Source organism: Aethina tumida, chromosome 2, assembly GCF_024364675.1.
Source record: "Aethina tumida isolate Nest 87 chromosome 2, icAetTumi1.1, whole genome shotgun sequence".
NCBI classification, from domain to species: domain Eukaryota; kingdom Metazoa; phylum Arthropoda; class Insecta; order Coleoptera; family Nitidulidae; genus Aethina; species Aethina tumida.
This window is the reverse complement of record NC_065436.1, coordinates 36,231,760-36,253,513: the sequence shown is the minus strand read 5'-3', so window position 1 is coordinate 36,253,513 and position 21,754 is coordinate 36,231,760. Positions and strand designations below refer to the sequence as shown.

Genomic DNA, 21,754 nt, shown 5'->3' with positions numbered 1-21,754 from the left:
CCTTTAATTGTTTGTTGTGCTGCGGTTTTCGGTCGAGCCATCACAATGGTACGAACGGGCGTGTAAATGCGGAAGAATCCGTTCGGAATGGTCAGGAAGACGATCGGATTCCTTTCAATTATAACGGCCGATACAATTCGGAACAGATTGCACCTATAAATTTTGCAGTGCATTAATATTTATCACCGATTCAATAAGGCTTCCTGCGCATGAAAGTTTCCTCATACCAGTTGTAAAAGTCCATTAAAATATAAAGAATAATTTGCATTTTAAGCGAGATTCGAATTTATCGTGCGTACGAAGCGTCACTTAATATTTATTAACGGCCAGGCTACATCCAATCACTTTATCATTGTTCGCGCCAGCGAAAATAAAAAGCAAACGACAAATTAAGCGGCGTAACTCGAGATTGCGCATACAGTTATCACGACTCGGATCCAAAAGGCCGTTCGTTATATTTATTTTGCTTGCAAGGCGCGTATTAAATAACATATTTACGGACCTGGCACAATGGTCAACAACGACTCCATTATAGGTATTAGCGGTGCTGTAATTTCACGTGTTACCGCAACGATTTTTCCGCCTCGCTTTCCTACGTAACGACTTTACGCTTCGCAATTTACCTCGTAACGTATGAAATAATGGTGTGTGGCAGCAAGGAAAATACGTCGTCGTGATGCTCGCATTTTTGCACTGTCAACTGTAAATTGTTCAAACGATACTAATTTCAGTTTAGGACAATAAGCACTTCAAGATTTTTCCCGTAATTTAATTACAATTTCTATGAACTCTGTCTAAAGATTTAACAGTTAAAAGAGTTACGATTTAGGAAAAAGAAACGTATGTTGACATTGATTCTTTCTTTTTGCTGCTTCCTTGTCTGTTAAAGATGGTGGACCAGTAAGTATCATAAATGTAAGAAGACTTGAAAAAGCTTTTAAAAAGATGTAAGGCATGAAATAAACTGAATGAATGTTTTATGTAGTTTCTTTCTTTTTAATCCATTAAGAAATCGAAGATAAAATTCTTTTGATCTTGCTCCTTCTTTGCATGTTAAAGATGGTAGACCAGTGAGTGTCACAAGTTTTAGAAGAATAGAAAAAGCCCAATAATATCCATGAATTTGATACACTTTGGATGGTGAGTAACACCTTCCCGAATATGTTGTTCTGTTCACCGTAAAGAATGAAGAAGATAATAATATGGTGTGGGGCTGATGGAGAATGTCAATACACATTTCTGCTCTGTCAACTATAAATTTGACTTTAGGACAATAAGCACAAATTTAATAACAATTTCTATGAACTCTGTCTGAAGATTTAAAAACAGTTAAAAGAAGATTTATGAAAAAGAAACATATGTTGACAGTGGTGATCCTATTTTACTCCCTTAAGAAATAGAAAGAAAAATTCTTTCGATCTTGCTGCTTCCTGGGTCAGTATCATAAATGTTAGAAGAAGACTTGAAAAAACTTTTAAAGAGATGTAAGGCAGGAAATAAACTTTCTAAGAGCAATGTGAGGCTTTGTAGTGAATCATTCCTTCATTCATCTAATGTTTTATATAGTTTCTTTCTTTATTAAAAGAGTTAATCCGGACGAAACACACATACTTAGTACAGCAATATCCGGAGATTTGAGAAACCATAAAATTCTCACGATGTTTGGAAAAAGAAAATTATTCCGGTGGTGATGATTTTATTTTAGTCCATTAAAAATAGAAGAAAAATTATTTCAATGTTTCTGCTTCATCTTTTAAAAAGATGTAAGGACCGAAAGATACTCTCTACGAGCTATGTGAGGTTTTCGTCACGATATTTGAAACAAAACTTATTTCAACCGTAACGACCCTCTTTTTGTTCATTAAGAAATCGAAGAAAAAATTCTATCGACCTTTCTGCTTTTTTTGCATTCTTAAAGATGGTTGACCAGTGCTCAATAATATTCGTGATTTTATTTGATACAAATTGGATGGTGAAGCATGAAGAAGATAATATTATGGTGTGGGACTGATGGAGAATGTCAATTGCACATTTGTGAAGGATGAATGAAGAAACAAAAGTATATAACGATATTAGAAACCAATGCACACTGCTCTTTAATAAAAATTTATGGTGACACAAACATGGAGAAAGTAAAATTAAAACCGAATAAGGCCCCACGTCACGTATCAGCTATCACCAATCAATTGTTTAAAGAGAATCAAATTAAGTTGATGGAATGGCTGTCCAATCCCCACATCTCAATCCAACTGAGCACCTGTCGTGTCACGTACGGGGATACAACAAAAATTCAGGGTTGCTCTGGTAAAGATCCATTGACCAATCTCTGGGATTAATATCATGCATCTAAATTTTAATAAAAACAATGAATTTTTTGTCTTATTTTAACTCAAAACTTAAATCACAAGAGATATTTATAGGGTATCAAGCTGGAGTTATTTAACAACATAACAGTTTCTAAATATTTTGACACAGATGTTGCTTATTCATATCTTAATCTGTAACGGTTAGAAGCTAAATTGTTCATAGATTTTTTAAAAACTTTTGAAAAACTGAACCAAATAGTAATTTTGCACAGATGTGTGCTGTAAAAGTGAACAGTAAATTGCACCACACCAATGTATTTTTGCCTGTTCTATCGGCAACAGCATCGTTACTAATTTATGTGAATCATCTGTTTACCATTAAGGCGACCAATAAAACGCTGCGACTGCTACAATTTCGCGTAATTACCTCAAAAACACAGTTTATTTCTTATTCAGCATTGTGATGTTAACAATGTAATAGGTTTCACACAGCATAACCTTTTGAGAGTCTTATCTAAGATCTTTTTACTGTATACAGTGTTAAGAAAGTCGGTTATTTTTATTCTTTTTGCGTACCGTCGTACACGTATAAGTTATTAAATACTTTCCTCAAAATAATAACCATTATTCCATAACGAGACGCCGTTCCGACGAGTTTTATCTGATTCGAATGGCCACGTGAATTGTTATTATAGGGGACCATCCGATTCTATGGACTTTAAAGTATAACATTTGAATAAAAACCCGATTGTGTATGGGCAGTGGATTATGTCATTCATCTTGTGCGACGTCTTCGAATAAATAAAATGGCCAACGTCACAAATTCCGGAGACGAGTCGAAAGGAATTTGTTAAAAAGTTATTGTTTACAAATAAAAACGGTTATATAATTAGGCAGATTTACTCTCCAAGAGAAATCTTGACCGTGATGACCTTAGATGAACCAGCTGTTTCAGAGTAATTAAATCATTATTTTGAGCATATCGTTTTTTAATTATGAATAATTTACCTTACGGCTTCTGTTTACGTATCAAAACTAATGATGTACACAAACACGACATAGAAAGTGTCCGGTAGATCTAAACGATTATTAAAGATAAGATCATCAATTTGTAGTTCTCCCACAAATTAACACGGCTTAAAAATTAATTACCGTTAACCGATCGAAAATATGGTGGCGATTTTTATTATAATTACCAGGATACGTCATCGTCGTCATTTCTCTTTCGATGCAATTTCACTTTTAAAAACGAATTCGTGGAACGTGGAGGTTGTGCAGGTCATGTGAGAAAAATTGATCAGATCGTGAAACGTATTTCATGTAACATTAATATTATTGTTAAAATATGATTTTAGCGTGCATAAATTGTGTATTTACATGGTTAGTGTTGATGTGAACGTCATAGCTAAAACCGAGAATAGAAAACAATGATTCAATGCATTAACAGATGAATTTGTAATGGTTTTAACATTAACAGAATTTGATAAAACCTGCACAATGAAACAAATAAACATTGTCCATTGAATTTGAACAAATGCCAGTGACTTAAGAGATACATCTTCACCTTAAACTTTCAGAGAAAGCGATAAAAATCCATACGAACACGTATCCCCGAGCCATTCTAGACAAATTAATAACTATTATTTGTTTTCATCTACTAATACACAAATTCACTTTCAACCAAACTTTTACATTGTCTCAAATCAAACTTAATTAACCAGTTATGTGTTTTTTTTTTAACTAGTTTTAGCGGCGTAAAATTAGAACGAGAACAATAATTACTTTAAATTATGCGCAAAATCGGCCTTCGGATCCGTAAAAGGTGTTATCATAAAACTTCTAATAACACACATTACTTGGCATTAAAAAAAATTGCACCTTGTGCACATGCAAATTTTCGATTTGATGTAAATTAATGTTCGCTGGTCTATTAATGTTTGTTTTAATTATTAATAAACCGAATGTTCGGGCTACGTACGATAATAAGCTAAGATTTCACTTTCGAAAAGGTTGTAGAGTTCATATTTGGGATGATAAAAAATTGCTTCTTTATGCAGGAACCGATCCCAAATCGATTAATTGAGAAACTGCATCCGTTCAAATCTCGCATTAATTTAATAATGTTCGGCTACGCCCCAAAAATCCATTATAATTACGGTTTTCCTTGCGAGAAAACGACGCTTGTGGTACACGCCTCGTCCATTAGACTCGCACAACAGCCAGGGAAAAAAAACAAATTGGATTTGATGTAGAAAACGAATCCGTCGTGTCGAAACTGTCAACGCACACACAAACTGTTTTTCGTTCCTCTATAAGGTGATCGGTTATTGCGGAGCAGTAAAACTTTATTATGTCGATTGTGCAATCCGATTTTTCCCACAGAATTTGTAATTCACAACGCGGCCGGCCGCACTTTAGTCATCCGAGTATTGTTTTACGAATTGATAATCGAAATCGTATCGGTGCGCGGGAGGATTTTTCGTTAACTGTAAATCTGGAACCGTAATCCAAACGTCGACCCACTTTGTTCGGTCGGTTATGTTTTTGCGTTGTGCAAGTTGTCAATTAAACCACCACAATGCCACCGAATTACGCGGACCGATTTAATTGAGTCGCTGATGAGGTGATTTGTTTCTGTTTTGTTCTGGTGTGTTTATTTATTTATGCGACTGCATAACATAAATTAATTAATTGCGTTTTGGGTATATTATATAAATAATACATTTCTAGTTGATCTATTCAATTCTAAATGAACTAGCCTATTTTGGTCATTATTATATATTTTGATTATTTCATTATTCAATTATGAAATAACTTTCAATTGGTTTTGGTAGGTCAGTTTTAATAAAATTTTGATTATTGGTATTGGTTTTTTAGTATATTATATGAATAATACATTTTTAAATGGCCGATTTCACTCAAAACTCACTACTCTATAATGGTCATAATTTTAAAAATTCATTATTCCTTGATTCAATTTATAAACAAGTTTCAATAGATCTTGACAGGTCATTTTTAACAAGGGTTCTCGAAGACTATTTAATGAATACTAATTATTTTGGTATATTATATAAATAATACATTTCTAAATAGCCCATTTCACTAAAAATTGACTACTCCATACTCGTCATAATTTTATATATTGATTATTTCTTGATTCAATTTTCAAATCATTATTCAGTATTGAAATAAGTTTCAATTGGTTTTGGCAGGTCATTTTTAAGAAGGGTTTTCGAAGACTACATATTATAAACTAATTAACTGTGTTTGAAGTGTGTTATATTAATAATAAATTTTTAGACGGTCCATTTCACTTAACATCGATTAGTTCATACTGGTCATAATTTTAAATATTGATCATTTTTTTTAATTCAATTTTGAAACAAGTTTCAATAGGTCTTGACAGTTTATTTTTAATAAAGGTTCTGGAAAATTAAATATTGTGAACTAATTCATTTTGTTTTTTGTATATTATATATATATATATATATATATATATATATATATATATATATATATATATATATATATATATTGATTATTTTTTATTCAATTTTGAAACAAGTTTCAATAGATCTTGACAGTTTATTTTTAATAAGGGTTCTGAAAGATTACATATTGTAAATTAATTCATTTTGTTTTTGATATATTATATGGTGGTCCATTTTATTCAAAATCAACTATTCCTTTCTCTCCATAATTTTATATATTGATTATTTCTATATTCAATTTTGAAATAAGTTTCAATTGGTTTTGGCAGGTCATTTTTAACAAGGGTTTTCGAAGACTACATGTTATAAACTAATTAAATGTGTTTTTGGTATATTATATAAATAATAAATTTCTAGATGGTTCATTTCACTCAAAATCGATTAGTCGTCCATGCTGGTCATAATTTTAAATATTGATTATTTTTTTATTCAATTTTTTATTATATTATATATATTATATTTTAACAAGTCATTTTTTAGGGTTCTCGAAGACATATTATGAACTAATTTCTAGATGGTCCATTTCACTCAAAATTCTAATGTTATGGACATATTTTTATTTATATATATCTTGATTCAATTTTAAAATGTTTCAATTTTTTTTGGTAGTTCATTTTTTTAGTACATTATGTACTATTTTTTTAGATGATATATTCCACATAAAAGCAACTAGTTGATCCTGATCATATAATTGTATATAAATTTAAAAGTTGCTTTAATTTTTGTTTTTATATGTGACATTATCAATATGCAAATGTTTCATAGTTCAAGTTTAGTAATATAATTTATTTTCCTTTACTGATTGTGAGATGAAAACAAGGAAAATTATCTGTTTGTTAACAAAAATCTATATTGTTTTCATCTCATAATTAGTAAAGCAAATTAGATTAGATATTAATTAAACAAGGATTTAAGACTAATGTTTTAGTTTAATAATAGTATGTAAAACCAAAATTAATCGCAATTAAAATAATGTCATAGCAAAGTTAAACACAAGGTTTTAAATGTCTTATTTGTTTAAATGTAAAAACATACATACAAAAATATTATTGTTATTACATTAAGCTAATATCTTGTGATTTTCCTCAAGTAATTTATTGAAATTCTTTACAAATTAACATGGAATCGTTCAAACAAAGGAAATTATGATTTATTCTCTAAAATTAAAAATGCCGACAAATACATAAATATTCGAGTTCACAATATAATTCATGACCAGCACCTATCAGAGGCCGACTTGAAATCGAATTTCTCGACATCAACCTAGAACTTGAGCCTCTCCATTTCATCGCCTCCGTCCTTTCATCTTGTGGGAGTAGTTTCGTTTCGCAGCCGAAAACAATGGCCTTTTGAATTTTTACCGTTAATTAAGTACAATTAAATTTTTTCCGCATTTTCCAGTGCACGTTTCGTGTTGTTGTCATACGTAGCCTGAATGATCCGTGGCGTGCATTGTTGCGGGTGCACGACTTCGTTATACAATTTGCTTTATTGCCTCGTTACGTTATTTATTCGTCTTTCGGCCCGTTCCAGAACAATGGAATATTCTCTTCACTCAAATATGTCAGGCCGGGGCAGCGCCGTTTTCAATATTGGGCACACCCAACGCTCCACAATGGGTCTGATGGTAAATACAAAAAAAAATGTGCGCAACAACGAAGCAATTTCCTGATGGTCGAACGAGAATCTATTAAGGTGCTTTCAAAGGGTAAATTAACCGTTCACTATCGATCAGCATTTATCTATAAATTTATATAAATATGAGTTTTCATCATTTTTCGAACCAGTTTGCGTTCGTGTTACGACTATCGGTTACAAATTCTGTTCCATCAACAGGTCTGCTGTGACGAATAAAAAATTATTATCGGTTTTTGTTGTTTATTTGTGGTTATACCGAGGTCGACAATTTTTATTGTTTTGAATACAACGTTAAATCGATAAGAGTCCAAATAAGTAGTATTTTTGTTTAGGACTTACATTGTTTTAAAAAGTTTTAATTTATATCATTTTGACTGGTGTCGTATCTTTACATTTCTATAAATGATTGGACACCAGTCAAAATGATGCAAATTAGGAGTCTCAACGTAATGGATGTCTTAAACTAAAATGCTTCTCAATTACAAACTTTGGTTACTCACCAACGTGGGAGTCCAAAATAGGTGCATTTTTATTTAGGACTTATACTTTCTTATATATTTTAATCTGTGAAATTTTTTCTGGTGTAGTCTTTATTTATTTATAAATGAAGATATGACACCAGTAGAAACGACATAAATTAAGACACTGAAATTTCAAATAAGTACGTAAGAATCTAAATAAAAAGTATTTTTGTTTAGAGCTTATATTTCCTTAAAGAGTTTTAATTTTTTAAATTTTAACTGATGTTGTAAATGTATATATCTATTACACCAGTTGTGATCAGACAAATAAGACTCTTAGGATACTGAAAGTCCTAATCAAAAATACTTCTCAATTACAAACAAACCTTAGTTAGAAATTTCAAAGAAACGTAAGAATCCAAAGGAAAAGTATTTTTGTTTAATCCTTCCTTTTTTAATTTGTGAAATTTTGGGTGATGTATCTTTATACATCTATAAATGATTGAAAATACAACTCTAGTTGAAACGATACAAATTAAAATTGTAAAAGACACTGGAAGTCTTAAACAAAAATATAATACTTTAACCTTGTCTAGAAAGAACCCAAATTATATGAGAATTTTAATTATTTTTCTCTGCATGAACAATAAAAAAGAAAATAAATTTAATTTCCGTTGATTTCTATCAATTAGTTAAAAAAATTAATAAATCATATAATAAATCACAGTCAAATTAAATTTCAAATTAATCTTGTTGGATGACCTTCGAAATGTCGGATTATATTTTACTAATTAGAGGTGCATTTACCAATATTTCTTAAACCTAGGTCAATATTTAAAAAAAAAAATGTAATAGACACCTATGTTTTTAATTCGTTATGTGCCAACCTATAGACGTCAGGCACATTCCTGTGGTATTAATAATTGTTTTTATATTAATTCTAGAAAAAATTATAATCGACTCGTGATCTGCTATCTAGGTTCATTAATATCGTTCTCACATAATATTAGTGTTTATTATCCAACCATTAAAAAGGCCTGAGTCATTTCTATTGATAAATCAATTTCAACATCCTACAGGATCCACATGAAATTAATAAAGAGGCGTACTGCACAATAATTAAACCGTTAATTAGCGTATTACACCGAAAAAGGCACAAAATAGAAAGTCTAGTACCTCAACGACGCAATACGATTTTTACAATTCAAAACAAAACATAAATAAAGCAACTATGTTAGTTTATCTATAGTATACTACTTGCCGTATTCTGAATTTGAAGCAGCAAATCGTCACATCCATATTTTGAACAATCACGTCATACTATGTCTAGTTTTATGGAACAACTGAATCATACTTGGTTTTAAATAGACAGCCGAATATTAAATATAAACCCGGGTTATATGTTACAGGATAAATTTAAATCTAGAAACGCGTCACGATATTTACTATGCTCTTGTTTACTTACACCATAAAATTAATTAAGATCCGAATCGGAAAAGTAGTATTTAATAATAGTTTTTCCTTCTATCCAGGTTAAAACAATTTTGAACTTTGATCAATTAAATCGCAATTAACGTGTTGATAATAACGGTAAAACATCAGTGCCGAGTGCCCGCGTCCTTGTGGTATTGCCAAACGGCCCGATTGGATCATAACGTAATTAATTCTTGGGTAATTGTATTATTTCAAACGGCAGCAAACGCCAGTTTATAAGGAGTGTACATTAATCGTATTAGTTTGTTGCTTAACTCGAGTAAAACCGTCTTGCTAACCGGCAATTATAACAGACATGTTATTTGGCAAAAAACGTGATTTTGAATGGTACAGACAAATCGTTACTCCAAATACAGAGAATGAATTGTATAAATAATTTATTTGTAACTCCACTTTCTGCATTTCATTTTCTAACGACTAAAATTATTGTTTTATAGTTTCGAAAGTACATATTATAAAATATATAATTAATGTCATTTTATAACTCGATTTTCTTTAATTTAATATTTTTGTCAACGACTAAAATTTTTATTGAATAATTTCAGGCGATTTTTCTACCACATAATATAAACTAGATATTTATTAGATAATTTTAAAAGTTCTAAGACAAAATAAACAATAAATATTTTATAAATCGACATTCTTCAATTTAATTTCCAACAATTAAAATTGTTGTTGGATGTTTTCAAAAGCACGCAGTATAAAATAAATAATTAATGTCATTTCACAACTTTTTTCTTTTCTTTATTTCAATTTTATCAACACAAAAAATTTTATTGGATAATTTTAGTCGGTTTTTCTACCCTATAAAATACTTAATGTAAACTAAATATTAATTAGATAATTTTAGTTCTAATAAAAAACAAAAAATTAATGTTACTTTATAACTCGATTTTCTTCATTTAATTTCCAACAATTAAAATATGGTGCTGTATAATTTCACAGTTACATTATATAAAATGAATGTATGTCTTTTCACAACACGATTTTCTCCATTTTAATTTTTATCAACAACTAAAATTTTTAATGGATAATTTTAAAAGTTTAATTACAAAATAAACATACAATATTATTTTATAACTCAACTTTCTTCATTTTAATTCTCAATGACTAAAATTATTTAATAATTTCAAAAGTACATAATATAAATAAGTAATATCATTTCATAACTCGATTTCCTTCATTTTAATGAACGACTAAAACTTTTATTCGATGATTTTAGTCGGTTTTTCTAGCATATAAAGAACATAATGTAAACTACACTCGATTCAAACTAGCTATTACCACGTTATAGCAGGTAACTGCTAGATTATATGGTTTTTGGTCGGTTTGGAAGGGTTGGCTCGTATTGATCTACTTCATACTTAAATTTTGCCAGGAGATCATTCAGGCATATTTTTTTTATTACCGTTATTTCTTGAAAAGTCCAGTAAGTAATACAAATTATAATGTTCATTTTTATATTATTCATATTAGTACAAAAGAATTTTTTTAATATTTGTCTAAAAATATTATTTGGATATATTTTCTTTTAAATACTGTTTACTCCACTCCATACCTTATGTGAATACACTATAGATATTTACTTCATAATTTTAAAAGATCAAAAACAAAATAAACAACTATTGTTATTTAAAATTTAATTTTTATCAACGGCTAAAATTTTTGTTGGATAATTTTAGTCGGTTTTTCTACCATAAAATAAATAATTAATATTATTTCATAATTTTCTAACGACTAAAAAAACTGTTTGGCAATTTCAAAAGTCCATAAAATACGATAAACCATTAATGTCATTTTATAACTCGACTTTCTGCTATTTAATCAACGACGGAAAATTGTTGGACATAATATAAAATAAATAATTAATGTTGTTTTACTGATGGACATTGGAATTAATTAATGGCGAAACTGTACCATTTGTCAACATCAATATTACCGCAAACATGCAATTTAATCTTGCACCTAACCCAGTTTTTATTTACACCGACAGAACATAAAACACTGGCTCAAGGATAACGAATTTGCACGCCCTGAAATCGGATTTATTTCGTGCCACATTCTAGAAACCAACCCCTGCGAACAAACATGGAAAATATGTGGGGCACGTGTACAAATTGCCGTGAATCCAGGTGCGACAATCCGACCATCTGCCCGTCTCATCACGTGTCTTGGGGGGTTGTTGCGGATCAAAAGCGGAACAGCTTGCACTAAATATAACCTGGTGCACGTGATTGTCGCATTAAAAATGTTAAATGCAAATAAACGTGTTCCTGGTTAATTATGTTAAATAATTGTCAACGTTGGAAGCTCTATTTAATAATAATTAATCGTATAACTGAGTTTTAGCAACTGTAAATTTTGTAAACGCCGACTTTGAACCCTACGGTATTCTACTTTCACTTTATTTTAATGTCAATCCGTTACATATGTTTGTTTTCTTATTTTGTGCAATCGATGCATTGCTGATCGGTATCTGCACGGTTAATTGCTTATTTACGGTTTCCTGGGCCCCCCAAAATAGCATTTCTCCGTTATAAAAAATTCAAATCAGATAAATCCATATTAATAAAAATGTCATAGACGAAAGCAACAGCTTAGACTATCCTCCTACATGGTGTAAAAATAATGGGCAATTAATTTTATTAAATAACACTGTTTAAAAATAAATATTAGTTTATTTAAATTTCCATTTATAAAATTAAGCCAAATCAGTAAGTAGAAACCACTGAAATTTTAATTTTAATAAATTTATAGTGTGAACATTTAGTTGATGTGTTAATTAAACAAAATCAATAAGTAAAGTATTTTGAAAATTTAATTTAGCAATAAAAAAATAAATTACACAGCTAAATCATTAAATAATTTTGAAAATTTTCAAGAAGAAATTAATTACACAGCTAGCTGATATATTAATTAAGTTAAATTAGTATATAAATAATTTTCAAATTTTCAAAAAAAAAAAAAAAATGAATTGTACAGAAGTGAAATTTGTATATTAGTTTTAATTTTAATAAATTTACAGAGATAAATAATTTCTAGCTGGTGTATTAATTAAGCTAAATCTTCTCTAGGTGCTTAATTTTGAATTTTTAATTAACAATAAAAATAAATTACACAGCTAAATCAGTTAGTGAATAATTTTGAAACTTTTCAAAAAAAAAAAAAAAAAATGATTACACAGCACTGTAATTTACAAATTAATCTGAATATTAATAAATTTACAGAGATACTTTCTAGCTGTGTATTAATTAAGCGAAATTTAGTATGTAGTTTTTTTAAATTTTAATTTATCAATAAAAATAAAAGTACACAGGCAAATCAGTAAGCAAATAATTTTGAAAATTTACAAAAATTTGTAAATTAGTTTTAATTTTAATAAATTTACAGAGATTCTTTCTAGCTGATGTATTAATTAAATTAAATCTAGTAAGTGTTGGATAAAAAGATAAATTACACAGCTAAATCATTAAGTGAATAATTTTGAAATTTTTCAAGAAAAAAAACACAGAACTGTAAAACTTTAAATTAATTTTAATAAATTTACAGAAATAATTTCTAGCTAAAATATTAATTAAATCAGTAAGTGATGAATTTTGAAATTTAAAAAAAAAATAATGACACAGCACTGTAAATTTATGAATTAATTTTAATTTTAATAAAATTACTGAGACAATTTCTAGCTGATATATTAAGCTAAATCAGTAAGTAAAGCATTTTGAAATTTTAATTTAACAATAAAAAAAAATGAATTACACAAAACTGTAAATTTGTAAATTAATTTTAATTTTAATAAATTTACAGAGATAATTTCTAGCTAATATATTATATTAATTAAGCTAAATCTAGTAATGAATTTTTAAATTTTAATTTAACACTTGCAAGATAAATTATACAGTAATGTAAATTTGTAAATTAGTTTTAATTTTATAATAAATTTGCAAATATAATTTCTAGCTAACATATTAATTAAGCTGAATCAGTAAGTGATGAATTTTGAAATTTTAATGTATAAGAAAAAAATAAATTACACAAGTCTGTAAATTTTTAATCAATTTGATTTTCAATAAATTTGCATGGAGAATTTCTAGCTGACATATACATGTTATAGTAAGCTAAATTAGTAAATGAAATTTTATTATTTATTATTATTAAATAATGCTGTTTAAAAATAAACATAAGTTGTTTAAATTTCCATTGATAATCTTGAATTTTTGTGTGTGAACAAAAGTACTTACTAACTATTCAATTGTGGGATACAGTTACGATTTATATGTTGAAAAAGTACGTTCGTGATCGCGATTTTTACCAATTTTCCGATGGTAGTTACAACAAAAAGTGCAGATGATCAGTGTAATTACGTCTGGCGAGATAGGCGGTCATTTTTGCGTTTGCTTCACTTCCTCATAACGGCACAAACGTAGGCCATAAAGTTTCGCGAAAAATATCGACAAAGTACCAGAAATAATCCATGAATAATTTATTTTCACATACGTGGTTACTGCCAACTTTGTACGATTCAAATACGATAATTTTAAATAATTAAAATGTTATTCGAGATAAAGTTCTCCGGAACGAGAGTAATGCAAATGCAATTTCCTTTTTTCTGTCGTAATTCGTACGAAACATGCAAAACAACGATCTTTCCAGGGCACAAACAATGGCGCATAGAAACCGACTGGAACCTAACTACTAATTAGCAATGTTATAAATGTTAAAGTATTTAGGTTTTTGGGGTAAAACTATCTAGAAAAAATGCGCATTTGACATATGACTGAGACGGACTAACTCACCGCACTTAAGGATTGTGACACGGAAAATGACGACGTTACGAAATCGACGTAATTGCTTTATAAACGTTATAAATGTTGTGCATTATTCGTCCAAAACCACCGAAACATTTTCCTTCCTGGAACGACAATACATCGAAGACGTTTTGTAGTCGTCACGCGTCCACGGATTTCTACCATCAAATAAACCAATTTCAATGGTGGCACCATTCACTTACGGATTTACTGAAAAGCGACACTGCGGTTCGATCGAAACCAGATTCGTGCTGGAAATCACACAATTACGATTTGTACACCTTCCTTATCTCCCACTGAATGAACGGACGAAGGTTTATTATTATTGTTGCTGCGTTCTTTTAATTCGAGCAATACGCCTTTTCGTTATCCGCGTGAATCATTAAAACAAACAACGATGGAAAAAGGGCATTTACATCGTGCACCGTTAGATCTAGAATGTGATGTGGGTGCAAAAATATTATCCGGTCGATTTTTATCAATGGGCAAACCCACAGGTTCGTCCAATTTGAGTCGTTATTGAATCGATGTTTATTATTTATTGATTGAACATTGAAATTAATTGGAAAACCAATAACAACAATATTTATACTCCTCTCTTCGTGATAATAGTTTTAAAATTAGAATGATAAGTGATTAAAATTATAGTTCCAGTTACATTTTAATCAATAAACTCACCAAGAGAATTTCTAGTTGACATAATGCTAATTCTGTGTGAAGAAACACCAATATAATTATAATTATAATAAATATACAAAGAGATTTTATATCTGATGTATTAAGTAAACTAAATTGATACGTGAAAAATTTTAATTTTTATAAATTAATTTTACAAGAAAAATATAAATATATAAAAATATATATAATATATAATTAACCGTAAATTAGTAATCAAATTTTATTAATTAATCTAAAGCAGTAAGTGAAGAATTTTTAAATTTTGATTGTACAAGAAAAAACCAATAAATCAATGACATAATTCTGTAAGTTAGTAATCCAGTTTTAATTTTTATAAAGTTGCAGAGAGATTTTCCAACTAATAGGTTAAACTACATTAGTAAGTGAAGAATTTTGAAATCTTCATTTAACAAGGAAAAATAATTAAATTACATAACTGTGTAACCAAATTTTAATATTCATAAATTTTCATTGGAGACCAACTCTAATTTTACAAGAAAAAAAAAATGAATTATATAGTCCTGTAACTTAATAATAACATTTTAAGTTTAATATATTTCCAGCAATATTCTTCAAGTAATATATAATCAGCTAAATCAATAAATGAAGAATATTAAAATTTTAATTTTACAAGAAAAATACAAATAAATAAATTTCAATAATTAGTTTCAACTAATATATTAATTAATCTAAATCAGTAAGTGAAGGACTATAAAGTTTTAATTTTACAAGAAAAAACAAATAAATAAAAGTCATAACTCTGTAAAATTAGTAATCAAGTTTTAATTTCAATATATATCCAGAGAGATTTTCTAACTAATATGTTAAGCTAAATCAGTAAATAAAGAATTTTGAAATTTCAATTTTACAAAGAAAACAATAATTAAACTACCTAATTGTGCAAATTAGTAACCAAATTTTAATTTTCATAAATTTTCATGGGAGGCCTATTCTAATTTTACAAGAAAAAACTAAATTATATAGTCCTGTAAGTCAATAAAAACATTTTAAGTTTAATATATTTCCTACAAGATTTTTCTTCTAATATATATAAATAGCTAAATTAGTAAATGAAGATTTTTGAAATTTTAATTTTACAAGAAAAATATAAATAAATAAATTGTATAGCTCCACAAATTAGTAACCAAATTTTAATTTTAATAAATATTCAGGCAGATTTTTCAACTAACATATTAATTAATCTAAATCAGTAATTTTAATTTTTACAAGAAAAAAATAAATAAATAAAAGACATAATTATGTAAATTAATATTCAAGTTCCAGAAAAATTTTCCAGCTTCCAGCTGTTAAGCTAAATTAGTAAGTGAAGAATTTTGAAATTTTTATTTAACAAGGAAAAATATAATTAAATTACATAACTGTGTAAAATAGTAAGCATTTTTTAATTTTAATAAATTTTCAGGATGATTTTCTATCTAATATGTTAATTAAGTGAATAGTTTTGAAATATTAATTTTACAAGAATAAATAAATTGTACAACTCTGTAAATCAGTAACCAAATTTCAATTTTAATAAATGTTAATAAAAAGAATTTTTAAATTATACAATAATTAACTTAAATCAGTAAAAGATTTTTTTAATTTTAATTTCGTTATCTTGTGATTTTAATTAATTTACATAAAATAATTATGAGATTAAAATCATTATATGAAAATAATAAATATCAAGGAAATACTCAGTAAATCAATATTAATAGAAAATTAACGAAGCATTATTTTTATAGAAAAATTATATATATTAAATTAGCATTGCAGTTATATTTTTAACTTTTTAACGACTTTATTATGACAAAACGAAATAAAAAATTAACATGCAAATAGTTGGCGATGGCAAATAGTCCGGCTAGTTTTTTATTTTGCGAATCCGCGGAAAAGTGCAATTCCGAAAGTGTAATGTCCTCTCTAAGCTCGACACTACTTACGTATTCCTGTTCAATTTATGAATATTAATTTCCCACATTCGCAAGGACGTTTTTATCGTGACCACCAGACCATTTTATTAAGTAAGGATTTAGATAATTACAGTTTTGCGGTATTTATTTTTATTATATAATTTGCGATTTTAATTAGCCCAGTTAGGACGCTTTCCATTCCTAGCTCTCGATTCTTAGCATCTCGAAATTACTTTATTTACACGGTGAATTTTAAAAATTCAAACACGTATGTAATTCACCTTGTTGCCATTTACGTGCGATCTAAAAACACTATTACTGTGTTAGTCTTCCATAAATACTGGCCGTAAATAATCCGAACCCATATGGTACTTGTCACAAATTAGTTTTTTCATTAGAAAATTATTTATGGTGATTCATTTATAATTTCTTATTAATTAGAAAGACCCAGTTTGGCAATAAAAATGTAACAACGTGTTTTTTTGTTGATTTACATTGTCTTGCGTGGCCTAATCAGTTGAATGTCTTAATTTTGCAAAAGGATTATATAATATGGCAAAAGCTTTCACCAAATTCTTCAAACAAATATTCATCCGGAATTTGCTGATAAACAAGTTAATTATAAGGCGATAAAATTTGATAATTCATCAATGTAAAAATTGTAGAAAAACCTTGGAAATATTTAGAACGCTAGAAAGTTATTTATTATGTAACAAAGCTTATCACAACTTTAATATTTATACTCAAGATTTTCATATTTGGTTATCCTGCTGATAAAATATTTTGAATTCTTAATATTTTTATTAGCTTGTGTGCACTCAAATTTACAACATGTTTATAAATTATAATTGTTTCATAGAAACTAGGATATATTATTGTTTTAAATATTGAGGAAGTCGTTAAAAGAATAACAACAATGCTTCGTCTAAAATTCAGGGTTACTCGAATAGTTAAGACTAATTAAATTTGTAATATTATGAAAACACAAGATTATAATGGTAATTATTCGTGTAACGCTGAATTAATACGGTCGTTTATTTTAGAACAACCATTAAGGAGCAATTCGACGAATTCATTGTCGAAATTGGGTCATTATCAATTCGCACAAGCCTTTAGATATTTATCCACAACAATTAATCGTTGAAATCAATTTGTTTCAATTATCGACAATAGAACCCGATGATTCTTATCAATTTATTTTATAACAATCTATTAGATGCTAACTGTTAAATTATAGGAACGTTCTTCCTTTTTACTTTGCACACACTCAACAACACTTCAATTTCGTCGGGATAATTACAGCAAAATCATCACGCAACGATTGGAAAGTAAAAATATGGCTTAATTACGTCCGTATAGAATGGAAAATTCAGTTCAAAAACGATCTTAATTAACTGAAGACCACTACAAAATCGAATTATTAATTACACAATTCATCGCTGCCTACTACGAGTGTTTATTGTGCGGTTTCTTTATTTTTTTTTGTTTGCCTATTATAAAGGCAATGATTCGATAAAATGCTACCGCATCTTTCGTTTTTAACGAATTCCAATCATTAATTCATACGTAATCTTCAATCAATGAAATAAATTAGTTCGATACAGTTACGGTCTTATCAGTCCTTGTACTATTAATTTTTTTAAATTATGTACCCGCATGTGATAATCATTTTGTTTGTATTACAAACGCGGAAACGTGTGCACTCCGGTATTTTTTCGCGTATCGAGTTTAAATGAAATTAGAATACGAATTTCTAACGATGGCGAAAACCAGGTCGTTTTAGTTAATTAATTTTTTAAACAATGTCACCGTTATACAGTGCAGAATAAAATGGAATAAATTCGTTATTTTAATTATTGGGCATGTTTCTTGAAAATTCTGAGGCACGTCAATTTTAAATTAGGGAATGAGATGCTGCCATGAAATAAAATTATCTCTACATTGACCCTCTTTTAAGAAAGGTTTAAAACTTTAAAAATTTTAAAATATATAGTTTTTAAATGGTACTCCTGACATATTAAATTTAATAGTGCCTTCATTTTCTATTAAAAGAGTTATTGTATTGTTATAGCAAAAATAAAATCAAAATAAAACAAATTTCTTAAGTACTAAACTAATTTTTTAGAGAATTTTAATGAATATTGGTGATTATAAAAAAATTGAATAGAAAAGAGGTGTTTTAAATGATGTAAAGTCTCTACTTTAATTTAAAAATTTTGGAGTTTCAACTCCTACTCGAAGAACTTTGGGCTCGAATAACTTTTGAATCTTTGAAATCGAGTGTTAAACTCTCTATAAAAATGTGTTCATTCAAAATTTAGAATTTAATAAGTTTAAATTTAAAAATTAAAACTAATAAATTTAAATTTAAAAATTTAAAATTTAAAAATTTAATAAAATTAGATTCTAAAATTTGAAAATTCAAAATTAAAAATTTAATAAATTTAAATTTTAAAATTTAGTACTTAATAAATTTAAATTTTCTAAATTTCAAATTTAATAAATTTAAATTTTTAAATTTGAAATATTAAAATTTAAAATTAAATAAATGTATATTTTAAAATTTAATAAATTTAAATTTCATACTTTAAAAATCTTAAAATTTAAAATTAAAAAAAAATAAATTTTGAAATTTAAAATATAAAATTTAAATTTTTCCCATTTTATTTCCATAAGAAACTTTGGTTGAAATGCAGAATATCTAGTTAATATTAAAGAGTTCAAATTTTTAGGGAATTTTTTATAATCAATTGTGCTATTGGGATTAAAAAAATTAGAAAACACCCTAAGGACCACCCTAATACATACACTCCTGGACAAAAGTTTGGAAACCCTATAACTGAATTGTATTCGAATAATTAATAAATAGTGAATGATTTAAATAAAATTACCGTTCGATATCCTATATAAAGAATGAATAAAAATGTTTCTAGAAATTTTATTCATTTTTATAAAGTAAAATAAAGTTTTATACCAAATTAACTTTTTTTATTTGGACCTGTTGAAACAATAAAAATAAATGAAATTTAAGAGGTTTCCAAACTTATGTCTTGGTAAAAAACTGGATTTCGGTCTATTTCTATTATGTATTTTAATAGTATTTTTTATAATTATTGTTTATTTGCTATTTTCAACAATTATATCCTAGGGTTTCCAAACTTTTGTCCAGGACTGTATGATTCATTCATATAGAAATGGATAGAGAGTGACAAAAACTATTATTTTCGTTGTATATTTTCTAATCTAGATATAAATCCAATTAAAATGGCAATATAATGCCTTTTACCTAAATTCAATAATTTTTTAGATATTTATTATTTCTTTTTTTTTTTAAATTTTGACAAATTGATAGTTTCTATAAAATGTCTGTAAAACCAACGATTTTATTGCTAGAAAGTTCAATTTTGACATACATGTTAATCAAGGTCCATCCTATAAGGAGCCATTATTAGTACTCCTAAATTTTATACAGGGTGTTCGCTATTTATATTTAATGTTGAGCATATTAAGGAACAGTATGTATGTTTTAGCAGAATTAGATGGGAATCTTAAAAAAATTCTCTATCTCGTCTAGAAGAAATTAAGTAACAGCTAAAGACAATCAATTTGTGACACCCAGTATACGAAACCGACCGATTTCGTCGCCCCATACAATGAGAATTCCGTTGCGTAATTTTCTTATGAGATGCATTATTTTTATCTAATAAAGCAAACAATTTTGACGGCGAAAGCAGAACACACACACACACACACACCAGTTTCTTCAAACAATGGCTCTTTCATCTTAACAAATTAGAACTGTTAACTAGCTTCCGCGTCGATTATTCGAGCCCCCTGAACTATGTCAATGTTCCATCAAATTTCTTCCATCGTCCAGATTTTTCATGCTCTGAAATGCAACGATAAACGGCCGTTTTCACGCTCGGCATAATGCGAAAAAGAAATCCGCACGATCTCGGCCAAGATATGTATCTGTTCGACCGTTAATTGTTGCAGTGCCGCCCAAAAATGCTAAAAAGGATACGACGTTTCCTCCGCCGCAATTTTTGCAACACCATCAAATCGCCAATGTGCGATGCGAATTCGTTTTTGCGTCACACCGTTGCTAATGGCCGATTCAAAAATAAACAAGCAGCCGCCGTTAAACTAAATCGCGTTACGTAATCGCCTCCAATCGATGGCAGGAGAAAATACGTTACGAAATCCAGTTTTTGGAAGAAAAAATCCCCTTCAATTCAAATTCGCTTAATGAGTTTCAGTTTTGGGGGGATCTCGATAAAAATTTTCATTAGTTACGTTATGTAATAGTTGAATTCATTAAAAGAACAATAAACAATTCACACGGACGCCACAAGAAAGTCGTAAAAATTTTGAAATTTTATGCAGATTCGTACGTTGACAAATGCTTGGAATTCGTGTAAAATATTCAGGTCAAACATATTTTCATGTCGGTTATGTAATTTTTTCGATATCGTGTTGCAGTTTGCAGCCGAAGATGACCCGGAAATTTTATCAAAGGTGTCAAGAGTTTCAATTATAAATCGATTAAGTTGCCGCATTGTTCTGGAGTTCCATTATTTTGTCGTTGACCAGTCACTGACACAGGAAGATTTGATTTGTGGGGTCGGGTGATAAGAAAAATGGTAAGATGCGTTTCAAATTCTACCTGTAGATGCGAGATTGTAAAACGACTGGAAATTGTAGAAATGCATTTATGGGTGTTGAGGTATTATGTAGTTTATGGCTTGGTGTTGGTTTCTTGTAAATTTCATTGCCCCTTAACATTTAATGGTAAAATGTGATGCTCCAAGAAATAGATTTTATTGCAAATACATTATTTAAATAGAGCGACATTTGAAGATTTCATTATAATGAATTTACTAATTAGAAAGTATGTTCATAAACTATTAGCAATTTTTAGTAATGTGACTCAAATCTATAAACTAGAACAATCGTTAATTGTGATTT

At 28.4% G+C, this 21,754-nt stretch overlaps 1 protein-coding gene across 2 annotated transcripts in view; it reads right to left on the bottom strand.

Moving 5' to 3' along the window:
• The window catches only part of LOC109595739 (protein Shroom), a 163,475-nt gene that overhangs the window by 4,600 nt on the left and 137,121 nt on the right, over nucleotides 1-21,754 (bottom strand). The gene's annotated exons all lie outside the window — the stretch shown is intronic.